Here is a 13,098-nt window from a genome sequence, read left to right on the forward strand (position 1 = left end):
GCGTTATTAACGCCGGCTGTTGTGCGATTGGGAGCGCCGTGAGGACGTCTCCGCGACCCTCCTGACAGCCGCCCATGACCCCGAGTTTGACAATGTCTGCTGTAGATGGTAGACAGGCTTTGGGGAGTTAGAAGGTGAGTTACCCGCCTTGGATTTCTAGCCTTTGGCCGGCTCTTGTAGCCACAGTATTAATATGGTAGTCCAGTTCAGTTTCTGATCCATGGTAGCCCCCAGGAATGGTACCGCGTCAGTAATGCCTGCCTAGTTTGTGCACTCAGCTTCTGAAGTAAGCCTTGAACCTACGAGCTTCCTGCTTGGGCACCATCAATGAATCAACCTGACACAAAAGAGAATGATAGAACGTTTACAGTGTAGAAGGTGGCCATTCTGCCTGTCGTATCCACGGCAACCAACAGGGAGACATCCAACCTAATCGTTTTCCAGCTCCTGCTTTGCTGCCTCGTAAACTAGGGCGTTTCAAGTGATATTTAAATACTTTTAAAATGTGATGGGGGTTTCTGCCTTTCCAGTTGTAAGCCATATGGAGCAGAAGACTGAGTTCAACAACAATTTCCATTTGTAAAGCTGCCAAGCTCTAGAATCACCCCCGATTCTCTCTCTCTCTCTCGCTCTGTAAAATCTGCCTCTTTGAATATGGTCACCAGTTCTCATGTCTCTTTATTGGCTTGGTCCCAACTATTGTCTCATTATGCCCTTGTGAAAGTGCCTTGGGCGTTTTTGCTATGTTAGATGCTGTATAATGCTTGTGTGTGCCTTGACCCTTATGTCACACTCTGCTGGATGTGTGTTTCCCCTTTGGTATGTAAGTAAAAGTAAAGTCATCACATAGTCCCATCTGGGCTGGGATGGTACCGCAGGCTGGCCTGTAAAATAAGTCAAGGCTCCTGCTCACTGCTGGCAAGAAGATGTTGAGTGATGAAGGGACTGGGTTCAGCTCTAATGCCAGCTCTCTCTTGCTGGTTGTGTATGTTAGAGCTGGTGTATATATGGCCTTCTCGCTGAGGTAACCCAGGGATTTTGCATCATAAGCGTTAGGCGTTAGTGTCTCACGCAGGTGAGGAAAAGCAATTGGACCGTTACAAACTTTCAACACCTGTCTCATAAAGGCAGACGCTTAACATCGGGTGTTAAACCTCTGATAAGTGTTAATGTCCTCATCAGCATTTAACACTCTACTGGGAGCAGCAATTGTCTTGCAATTCGAATGGCTTGTTCATCAGAATCTGATCAGTAGGTGCTGACTTCAGTGCCTGATTGCGATCTCAATGACTCAGACCTGTGGAATTGCTGGTCGGAGTGGCTGAAGCATGTATCCCGGAGCTGTGGAAAGTTTAAAATGCCATCTTTATTTTTATTAAGTTTTTATCATTTTATATAACAAAGAAACACCTCCACCCCAAACAGAGCTAGTACAAAAGAACGCCTCAACCCCATCCCTAGCAGATGATGGTGACCAACTCCTTGAAATGCAGAATGAACACCTCTATCGCCCTCTCACAGTGAAGGAATTCCAAAGTCCCCCAGCCAAACTGAGGCACAGGGGGATAAACTGATCTCCACCCTTAACAGGACCCTCCTGCGAGCAATCCAACCCTAATCTCGCGCACACAAATTGTGGCGATCACCTTGAGCAACACTTCACACCACATCCTGTCTCCCAGTGCCGTCCCCAACTCCTCCTCCCTTAACACCCTCCAGCGGTACCATATCCTCCTCCAGAATCCTCCTGTAAATCCCCGAGGTAACCCCCCACTCCATGCCCTCCACCGACAGCATTCCCTCCAACAGCGAGGGGGGGGTGGCATCACCAGGAATGTCAGTCGGAAAGATCTTCCTTGCGAAATCCTGCACCTGCATACACTGGGAAGACCCGTTCCATGGGACCCCATACTTCTCCAAACTCGTGGAACACCCCTCCGGAAACAAATCCCTAATTCCTACCACCTCCTTGCCCGCCCAGCCCCGGAACCTTGCTTCTAATCTAGCCGGTTCAAACAAGTGATTTGCACAGTTCGGCACCGTCCCCAACTTAAAATGCTGCCAAAATTGCCTCCAAATCTTCAAAGTGACTACCACCACTGGATTGCCCGAGTATTTCCCTGGGGATAACGGGAGTGGCGCTGTCTGAAATGTCATCTTGCTGAGCTGGTGCCACTACAGCTCTTGAGTCAGAAGTGGGCACTGCACTCCCCGGTTGGCCTGGCAATTTAAACCATGGGATGGACAAGAGCACAAGATGTAGGTGCAGGAGCAGACTTGTCTGAGGATTCAGGGTAAACCATTTCGGACAGATATTAAGGAGATATTTCTTCACCCAAAGAGTGGTGAGCCTGTGGAATTCATTACCACAGAAAGTAGTTGATGCTAAAACATTTAATATATTCAAGATAAAAGCAAATTACTGCAGATGCTGGAATCTGAAGCGAAAGAGAAAATGCTGGAAAATCTCAGCAAGTCTGGCAGCATCTGTAAGGAGAGAAAAGAGCGAAAGTTTCGAGTCCAAATAACTCTTTGTCAAAGCTTTTTTAAAAAAAATTAATTTAGTGTACCCAATTATTTTTTTCCAATTAAGGGGCAATTTTAGTGTGGCCAATCCACCTACTCTGCACATCTTTTGGGTTGTGGGGGCGAAACCCACGCAGTCTTTGTCAAAGCTAACAGTAAGAAGTCTTACAACACCAGGTTAAAGTCCAATAGGTTTGTTTGAAACACTAGCTTTCGGAGCACTACTCCTTCCTCGGGTGAATTCACAGTGAATTCACCTGAGGAAGGAGCAGTGCTCCGAAAGCTAGTGGTTGAAACAAACCAGTTGGACTTTAACCTGGTGGAAGACTTCTTACTGTGCTCACTCCAGTCCAACGCTGGCATCTCCACATCAAAGCTAACAGACAGAGAAAGTGGGAAATATTGATACTGTGGAGTGAGAATGAAAGATGAGTCATAGCCACAGAAACCCAGGGAAACCGGGTGCTAATGGCCACAGATACCAAGGGGAAAGAGTGTTAATGGCAGTCCCCAGAGAGAACAAAAGGTGTGAAAGGCCAAACAACAGAGAAACTAACATCAGAGGATGAACTGTTGATGTGGTGGAGGGGATGGGGGAAACAATGAGGAGAAAGGTGAAGGAAAGGTGGGAGGGGAGTTAAATATATATTAAGAAAGAAATGGTAAATGACGGTTAAAATGAAATGGGATGAAAACAAATGGGTTGAGGTGGGGTAGAGCTGATCATTTGAAGTTGTTGAATTCGATGTTCAGGCCGGAAGGCTGTAGCGTGCCTAACCGGAAGATGAGATGTTCTGCCAGTTTGCGTTGAGCTTCACTGGAACATTGCAGCAGGCCAAGAACAGACATGTGGGCATGGGAGCAGGGTCTTTTGTTAAAATGGCAAGCAACAGGAAGGTCAGGGTCCTGAATGCGCACAGACCGAACATGCTCAGCAAAGCGATCACCCAGTCTGCGTTTGGTCTCTCCGATATAGAGGAGACCACATTGGGAGCAGCGACTGCATTAGACCAAATTGAAAGCGGGGCAAGTGAAACGCTGCTTAACCTGGAATGAGTGTTTTGGGCCTGGGATGTTAAGCATGGAAGAGGTAAAGGGGCAGGTGTTACACCTTCTGCGATTGCATGGGAAGGTGCCATGGGTGATGGGAGAGGTACTGGGTATGGTTGAGGATTGGACTAGATTGTCTCGGAGGGAACGGTCTCTGCGGAATGCTGACAGAGGGAGTGAAGGGAAGATGTGTTTGGTGGTGGCATCACGCTGGAGTTGGCGAAAATGGCGGAGGATTATGCTTTGCATATGGAGGCTGGTGGGATGAAATGTGAGAACGAGGGGGACTTTATCCTTGTTCTGGGAGGGTGGGGAGGGGGCGAGGGTAGTGGCGCTGGAAATGGACCGCGCACTATTGAGGGCCCTATCCACAACTGTAGGTGGGAAATCACGGTTGAGGAAGAAGGAACACATTTTCGAAGCACCATTTTGGAAAGTGGTATCATCGGAACAAATGCGATGGAGGCAAAGGAGTTGGGAGAAAGGGATGGAGTCCTTACAGGGTGTAGGGTGTGAAGATCTGTAGTCCAGATAGCTGTGGGAGTCAGTGGGCTTGGAGGGGATATTAGTGGATAGTCTATTGCCGGAAATGGAGACAGAAAGATCAAGGAAGGGAATGGAAGTGTCTGAGATGGACCAGGTGAAAGTGATGGAGGGGTGGAAACTGGAAGCGAAGTTGGTGAATTTTTCCAGGTCCAGACGAGAGCATGACGCGGCACCAAAATAGTCATCAATATATCAGTAAAGGAGTTGTGGGAGGGGGCCCGGAGAGGCCTGGAACAAGGAATGTTCCACATACCCATAAAAAGGCAAGCGTAGCTAGGACCCAAGCGGGTACCCATTGCTACACCTTTGATTTGGAGAAAGTGGGATGAGTTAAAGGAGAAGTTGTTGAGAGAGAGAACGACTTCAGCCAGGCGGAGGAGTGGCGGTGGATGGGAATCTTCCGGGCCTCTCTTCAAGTGGAGTTTAAATAGTGGAGTTACATTAGCTACCCTTCAAACTGTAGGAACTGTTCCAGAGTCTATAGAATCCCGGAAGATGACCATCAATGCATCCATTATTACTAGAGCTATTTCCTTAAGCACTCTGGGTTGTAGACTATTAGGCCCTGGGGATTTATCCACCTTCAATCCCATCAATTTCCCCTATTCTCTGTGAATACTGCTCTCCTTCAGTTCCCCTCTCTCACTAAACCCTGCGTTCCCCAGTTTTTCTGGTATGTCATTTGTGTCCTCCTTTGTGAAGACAGAACCAGAAATGGTCAGACGTCCGAACAGGAGGGAACTGCAGAGCTCTGAGGAGAGCGCGGGGCAGCGGGGTCGCTTTTGGAATACTCCAGTCAAACTCTTGAGGCGATTGGAAAAAATATACTCATGCTGCGCTTAGCTCACTATCTGGGTGTAGTCCTTGGGTAGACCTGAGCCATTTGGGGAACGAATCTCTCAGGTTTCACCCCCCCCCTGCCTCTCCTGTGTGTATGTGTGTGTGTGTTTGCGCGCGCCCGTGTCCATATTGGTGTGAGCGTACACACAGCTTTGAACTCTGGGACAATGGGGATTATTTACCAGAATCTTGTGTGAGGCAATGGTTTGTATGCTGAAAGCGGTGACGAACGCCATTGAGCTGTATCCTAGCTCGTCACTGCCTTCAGGAGAGATGAGGGAGGGCACTTGAGTTGAGATGGGGAAGCTTCTGGATTATGGAAATGCCAGTGAAAGTCAGCCTGTGATTATTGCACCCTGGCAGATACATTTCTTTCCACTTAATACGACGGTTCAAAACAAAACCATTCTAATACTCTGAACAATCAGTCTACTTACAGGTCCAGACATGATCTTGGCATTAGTCAGCCTGACTGTTAATAGTGCTTTAGGATCATTTATTAATGTAGGTGTCACACCAAATGATGTAACAACGTATCCAGCTTTTCTTGGAATCTATCTGACTGATTATGGTGGTTCTGCTGTCTTGACTTGTATTTGGCATTGGTTGAAGTGAATTGGCAAATTGAGCTTTTTAAACGATGTCTACATTTTAAAAACATGGTAATGTAGTCCTTCAATTTAATTGGTGGAAGTCCAAATTGAGTATTGCTGAGAAAAGAGACTGGTCGAAGCTTTTTATCGTACACTCATCACGACACTTCGCAAGAATAAGCGGAAAACAGCTATTTATACTGTATGAGACGAGCATGCTGATTGCTTATCAAGTACCTCTCTGGTAGTGGCATTGCCATAGAGAACCAACCAGGTGACTGACAGTTAACTGCCAAGCATTTTTGAAATTTAAACCAAGAAGTTTGACCCTGATTGGTCAAGACATTTGGCTGAGTAATGAGTCAGCGAATGGCTGTCACTTATTTTGTTTAGCTGAAACAGGCGCAATGTGTGTACATGTTCTTTCTGTCTGTGAAGACCAAGCCCTTTGTATTAATATATATAGCTTCCAGTATCCACTCACGCACCACACTGCAAGCTTGACTGACTATCTTAATTTGGCTGACAGCTCAATTCTTGGCACACGAGGATTAATTGACAAATGTCCATTGGCTGAATCGATTAATTGGAAAATGTCCAATGGCTGAATCGCATCTCATGTTGGGCACTTTTGAGTTTTACATGTACGGGCTGATTGGGTATGGTCCATACTTTGCTTGTTGCCAACAGCTGCTGAGACATGCTGTTATATTAATATTCTTGCCAAGTGCCCTGATGGTGGCCTTCCCGTGGCTCTGCTCAAAGTGGAATATACCAGTGATGTAGCTGGTGTGACATCTACAGCTTCCAGAGCCCAGAACATTCCTGTTGATGGGATGTGCCGCTGTATGTGTGACCGCTTGCCAGAGGAATGACACCCAAAGGAGGAGATCATACTACATGTTGCACACTTAAATGTGTTGACATCGAGATTTGTTGCCTCTGAACGCTTTAACTTTGAAAACAGGCAGTTTTCATAAGCGGATTGAATCTCCAACATACTGAATCTTTCAGACTTGAGTGATGTGGGTGGGATAGAGTGCTAGTGATGGGCTAGTGAGGACCGATTAGTAATGGTACGACACATCAGAGATTACATGGGCTGCCCCCCCCCCCCCCCCCCCCCCCTCATTTGTCTGTCTGCTTCAAAAGTGGTGTTTGATAGCCCACGGTCAGATGGACGTTCAGGCTAAACCTGCTGACCATTGACTTAGTTTGAGAGTGGGAAAATTGCACTGAAGCTCACTATACAGTACCTGATTTCCTAAGTGTTCAAGTTATTTCAGAGCTAAGCCCCAGCTCTTTAGTTCCTTTAGGTAACTTTGAATGTTGTTACTGAAAGTCTTTTTTGAGAGACATACTATCAAAGCTGTTCATCTTGCGTTCACCAGGACAGGCGCAAGGCTACCAATTGTAAAGGGAACAATAATTTTATACTGCATGAGAAGAGAGTGCGGATTAGTGGCAAATGCACTCTTGAGACATTGCCATGGGGAATGTACCAGGGAACAGTTAACTGCCAAGCATTTGTTTAACTTCAAACCAGGCAGGTAGACTTTAGTCAAAGCATTTCCATAGGGAATGAACCAGGGAATGGCTGTCCCTGAAGTTTCAGTTCAGCTGAAGCAGGTGCAATGTGTGGACATGCTCCTTCTGTCTGCAAAGGACAGGGGCCCCGAGTGTGAATGTATGTACCTTTTAGCATGAGTAAGTGAGCCACACTGCAAGCCCCACCGATAATCTTGGTATAATCAGGGTAGTTTAGGAAGTGCTGTCCAGTCATGGGATCACATCTAATGTTGCACACCGTTTTGAGTTTTGCAACTGTGGCATGGTTGGGTGCAGTCAGCATTTTGTCTGTTGTGAAGAGCTGAAGGGGTGTGCTGTTGGATGCGATCGTTGGGGAGTACAGCCAACATACCTGGCATTGAAATTCATATACAGCATTACTCATTTGTGTGACAGTTACAGCATCTTTTTGGCTTGTCAGTAGCATCCCGTTAGGGGAGGCGGTGGTGCATTGGTATTATCACTGGGCTAGTAAACCAGTAACCCAGGGTAATGCTCTGGGGACCCTGGTTCAAATCCCACTGCAGATGGTGAAATTTGAATTCAAAAAAATAAATCTGGAATTAAAAGTCTGATGATGACCATGCAACCTTTGTCGATTGTCGTTAAAAACCCATCTGGTTCGCTAATGTCCTTTAGGGAAGGAAATCTGCCTTCCTAACCTGGTCTGGCCTACATGTGACTCCAGACCCACAGCAAAGTGGTTGACGCTTAACTGCCCCCTCGAGGGTAATTAGGGATTGGCACTAAATGCTGGCACAGCCTGCAATGCCCACGTCCCATGGCAATTTTTTAAAGATGGAGCACACTACATTTTGTTGCTTCTCAATAACAGTTGTGGGAAACGGCTAACTTCACCTGTCGCTCAAAGTTTTGAGACAGCCTACCATTTCCAGTCTAATCTGAGGCAAACTAGGCACTTTTTCAGGACCGAAATCGGCGACCATAGGCCCATTTGTGAGTTTGCACAATTTATCGTAAGAAATTACCTGATCAATGTCGCTATTATCCCACATGATAGCTTTGATGCACCCTACTTCAGCGTCGGTAGAAGCTTGGGGGACAGCCATTCCCTGGTTCATTCCCCATGAATCAGTCAACCTGCCTGCTTCATGTTTAAAGAAAAACTTGGCAGTTGACTGTTCCCTGGTGCATTCCCCATGGCTGGGATCATTCCCCTTCTGATCAGAGTCCAATTGCCAAACAGTCAGCACACTCTGCTCAGGCAGTATAAATTGTTGTTTCCTTTGCAACTGGTATTCTTACCTGCCCTGATGAGTGCAAGATGAAAAACTTCAACAGTGTGTCTCTTTTCTTTCCAGCAATACTATCAACGACTTGACGCATTTCGTATTGTGAGCAGGGGATTCGAGTCCTCGGTGGGGAAACATTCTGGCTAAATGTAAGTCAAAGAATTCTTAATTTTTAGTAGTCATGCATAAATAACTGCCTCTTGGCTGCCCCCTCAAGGGCTTTACTCTCGACACCTGATTGCTAGCGAAGCTATTCTAAAATATCTGTTCTGAAGTTTGTGTACATTTCAAAAGTCTGAAAGGCAAGCTAAACAGATTAGACAGTACCACCGACATGGTTTGGTTGCTGTCACTAGTCAGCTGCAAGGTGGGGGGGGGGTAATGTTGAAATAAGATCTATTTGGGTACCTTGCATAGCTGGATGTTTTTAAAAAAGGATTCGTTGTTCTTAAAGCAGCAATAAGCATCGGAATCAGAACAGGAGAACAATTATTATGGGACCCCTACAGTCAGCAGAAAAATGACATTTTCTGCACAAGTTTGGCCTGGGTTCAGCCCCATCCCTTCGAAGGGAAAGGGAAATGTTGCCATTCACTGTGTTTTCCTAGCTTTTGCATTACTCCTTCAAGGAAACGTAAGTGAAACTCTTTGCCTCTTCGTGTGGCTCGGTGTTGTTGCATTTGTACATCTGTTGGTGAGACCACATCTGGAGTGTTGTGTCCAGTTTTGCTCTCCTTATTTGAGGAAGGATGTGGTGGCGTTGGAGGCAGTTCAGAGGAGGTTCGCCAGATTGATTCCGGAGATGAAAGGGTTGACGTGCGAGGAGAGATTAAACAATTTGGGCTCAAACTCGCTGGAGTTTAGAAGGATGAGAGGGGATCTGATCGAGGTGTATAAAATACTAAAAAGGTTGGGGGGGGGGGGGGGGCGGCCGGCCCGCACGGTGGCGCTGAGATCGCAGGTTCGATTCCAGCTCTGGGTCACTGTCCGTGTGGCATTTGCACATTCACCCCCACAAGCCAAAGATATGCAGGTTAGGTGGAGTGGCCACGCTAAATTGCCCCTTAATTGGAAAAATGAATTGGGTATTCTACATTTTAAGAAAATACTAAAAAGGATTGATAAAGTAAACGTAGATCAAATGTTCCCCCTTGTGGGGCAATCTAGAACGAGAGGTCACAGATATAGACATAGACACAGAACATACAGTGCAGAAGGAGGCCAATTGGGCACATCAAGTCTGCACCGACCCACTTTAAGCCCAATCCACCTAACCTGCACATCTTTGGACTGTGGGTGGAAACCGGAGCACCCAGAGGGAACCCACCCACACACGGGGAGAACGTGCAGACTCCGCACAGACAGTGACCCAGCAGGGAATCAAACCGGGACCCTGGAGATGTGAAGTCACTGTGCTACCGTGCTGCCCAAAGGAATTTTTGTGAACCAGATGGGTTTTTATGACAATCGACAATGGCTTCGCGGTCATCACTAGACTTTTAATTCCAGATATTTAATTGAGTTTAAATTCCACCACCTGCCGTGATGCGATTCGAACCTGGGTCCCCAGATCATTATCCTGGTCTCTGAATTACTAGTCCAGTGGCAATACCGCTACGTCACCGCCTCCCCTCGTCGTATAGCTTGAGAGATGGTAGATTTAGAACTGAGCCGAGGAGGAACTACGTCTCGCAGAGGGTGGTGAATTTGTGGAACTCGCTGCCCCATAGTGCAGTGGAGTGCAAATCATTAAATGGTTTCAAGAAGGAGATAGATATATTTCTGATTTAAAACCGATTAAAGGGAAATGGAGAACAGGTGGGGAGGTGGATTTGAGACCAGGAAGAGATCAGCCATGATCTGATTGAATGGCGGAGCAGGCGGGAAGGGCTGAATTGCTGACTTCTGCTCTTAGTTTCTATGTTGTTATGTGTTAGACTTTGTTGGATAGCTCTCCTGGGACATCTCAACCATTTAAAACGGTACTGTATAAATGCAAGTAGTTTGTCTACTCACGACTGTGAAAGTTGCTGATTCCCGTTCTACGAATAGTACTGGGATACGTTTTAATTCTAGTGAGCAATACTTGATCAGCACACTTGGTGTCCTTCCCATTGTAAGAATCCAAAATGATGGAATGTGTTGGACATGGCACAGTTTACCCCCCGGTAACCTTTACAACATGCAGTGTTGTAACTGCCTCGCAAAATGGCCAAGTGTTAAATATAGTTGAACGCTGAAATATAATCTACTGCAGGCGGTGCTCTGAGAAATGAGGTTTGTTTTCAACAGATGGTTTAACTTGGGAGGGTTTCACGGAAGCTGAAGGTGCTAATTTTAGGACTTTTTTAGAGAAAGAGGACCCCCCCTCCCCATGCCATTGTGCGCTCCCTGGAACATCGACCGAGAGGTCGCTTATCCTAATTTCAGGCCTTGGCTCTCAGCTGGCTGTCGGTGTTTGTGAGAGCGGTTGGAATGTTGAACTCTCGCTCTCCGTGGGGACATGGCTGGATCGTATTCAATGCGAGTCCCTGTGGCTGAGAAGCCAGCAGTGTCAGATTTGTCACTGTAGCTTAAGGCTACGGTGGAACACTGAGCTTTAGAATATAGACTCAAACAACTTCGATTATTAACCTTCAGGTATGTGTTTTACACTCTCTGTTCTCCTTGTCTCAAAATATCGTCCATATCACAGCAAGCGCAGTGCAAGTAGACTGTTTTGAAGGGTGGGTATAGGCGTTGCTTTAAGCCTGCACAGCTGCTAAACTGCTGAACCAAAAAGCAACCAATTCCCCTCTGATCAGAGGCAGGCTGTTAAAAGGCCGCCCACACTGTAGAAATCATAACAGCGTCTATTGAAATTGATGTTCCACTGTCATCCGGAAATGAAAGTTCTCAGGACTCCACGGATTGCATCAAAAGGTGCATACAGTGCTCATCATTGCCCCCTAACCATCACACTCTGCACTCATACAAAAACCATTCTGAGGTGTGTGTGTGTCCAAACTGACGGGTTGAAATATTGTCTTCAAATTAAGTGCAATGCACAGAAATAGGTCACTGGACCCAACTACTCCATGTCGGTGTTTGCTCCACGTGAGGCTTCTTCCATCCCTCGCTAGTCTAATCCTGCCAGCATGTCATTTATTCCTTTCTCCCTTGTGTTTATCAAGCTTCCCCTCAAACTCGTGTGTCATTTACTTCAACACCATGTGGTAGAAGTGCCACATTCTCACCACTCTTTGGATGAACTCTCTCCGTACGGCTTATACATGCCATGATTGTGGGGCATAAAGTGTACCTTTGCCCTCGTGCTCCTGCCTGCCTAGATTGAGGTGTGCACGATTAGATCACAAAGTAGATGGAGATTTTTTAAAATGCCATTCAGCCCATCAATTTGCAAAGAACCAACAGTTTTTCCGCCACTGCTTCTTCCTATTTCCTATGTGTTTCCGGGGCGATTGCCTCCGCTCTGAGATGGCAGCAGAATTGCTTCAATTGACTTTGGTGCTTTGAGCTTGGGAGGGGGCAAAATGAAGCATCCGGGATTCCCCATCTAATAATGTTATTGTACGTGTGTGTCCAGTCAGTGAGGGCAGGGTTGAGCTAACCTGCAAGGCGGCATGGTAGCACTGGTGCTTCACAGCTACAGGGTCCCAGGTTCGATTCCTGGCTTGGCTCACTGTCTGTGCTGAGTCTGCACGTTCTCCCCGTGTCTGCACCGGAATGTGGCAACTAGGGGATTTTCTTTTTTTATAAATTTAGAGTACCCAATTCATTTTTTCCAATTATGGGGCTGGTTTAGCTCACTCTGATAAATCGCTGGCTTTTAAAACAGACCAAGCAGGCCAGCAGCACGGTTCGATTCCCGTACCAGCCTCCCCGGACAGGCGGCGGAATGTGGCGACTAGGGGCTTTTCACAGTAACTCCATTGAAGCCTACTCGTGACAATAAGCGATTTTCATTTCATTTCATTTAGCATGGCCAATCTACCTAGCCTGCACATCTTTTGGGTTGTGGGGGCGAAACCCACGCAGACACGGGGAGAATGTGCAAACTCCACACGGACAGTGACCCAGAGCCGGGATCGAACCTGGGACCTCGGTGCTGTGAGGTGGCAGAGATAACCACTGCGCCGCCATGCTGCCCCATCAAGGGGGAATTTATTGTGGCTAATCCATCTAACCGGCAAATCTTTGGACTGTGGGAGGAAATAGAAGCACCCGGAGGAAACCCACACGGAGAATGTGCAAACTCCACACAGACAGTGTCCCGAGGTTGGAATTGAATCCGGGACCCTGGATGTTGTGGGACAGCAGTTACACCATACTGCCCAAGGGAGAGGAAGGACGAAGATCATGATTGAAATTTAAGCCATGATTTCCTGTAATCTCGGTTTGTTGTAATAGGGATAACCAATTTAAAATAACTAACTCCTGATTAATATCCTCCTCCGGTTGTCTTTAAGTCACTGCATCCACTACATCCTCTTATTGATGATTCTATGATGATTCTGGCTTCAGAAAGCTTGTAGCCCAAGCGATTTCTGACAGTGTAATTTGATGGCTTCTCCCAGTAGCCTGGTGAGTAATAACATCGTGGTTCTACCTTACAAAGTCACAGCAATGAAGGGTGAAGAAGGATATTTTAGCGCGTGGTAGAATCCCACCGCTCCCCCTTTGAAGTATCCAATCAGTTTTCATTATAGTATTTTTGCCTC

At 46.7% G+C, this 13,098-nt stretch overlaps 1 protein-coding gene across 2 annotated transcripts in view; it reads left to right on the plus strand.

The window, feature by feature from the left end:
- Positions 1-8,414: 8,414 nt before the first annotated feature.
- Positions 8,415-13,098, plus strand: part of pak4 (p21 protein (Cdc42/Rac)-activated kinase 4) — a 107,007-nt gene continuing 102,323 nt past the window's right edge. The window contains exon 1 of one of the 2 annotated variants that reach the window (XM_038785877.1): positions 8,415-8,526. The gene's annotated coding sequence lies outside the window, so the exon portion shown is untranslated. Of the gene's footprint in view, positions 8,527-10,919; positions 11,018-13,098 lie in introns of those variants that run through there. The other variant, XM_038785879.1, reaches the window with a different exon arrangement.

This window comes from Scyliorhinus canicula, chromosome 27, assembly GCF_902713615.1.
Source record: "Scyliorhinus canicula chromosome 27, sScyCan1.1, whole genome shotgun sequence".
Classification (NCBI taxonomy): domain Eukaryota; kingdom Metazoa; phylum Chordata; class Chondrichthyes; order Carcharhiniformes; family Scyliorhinidae; genus Scyliorhinus; species Scyliorhinus canicula.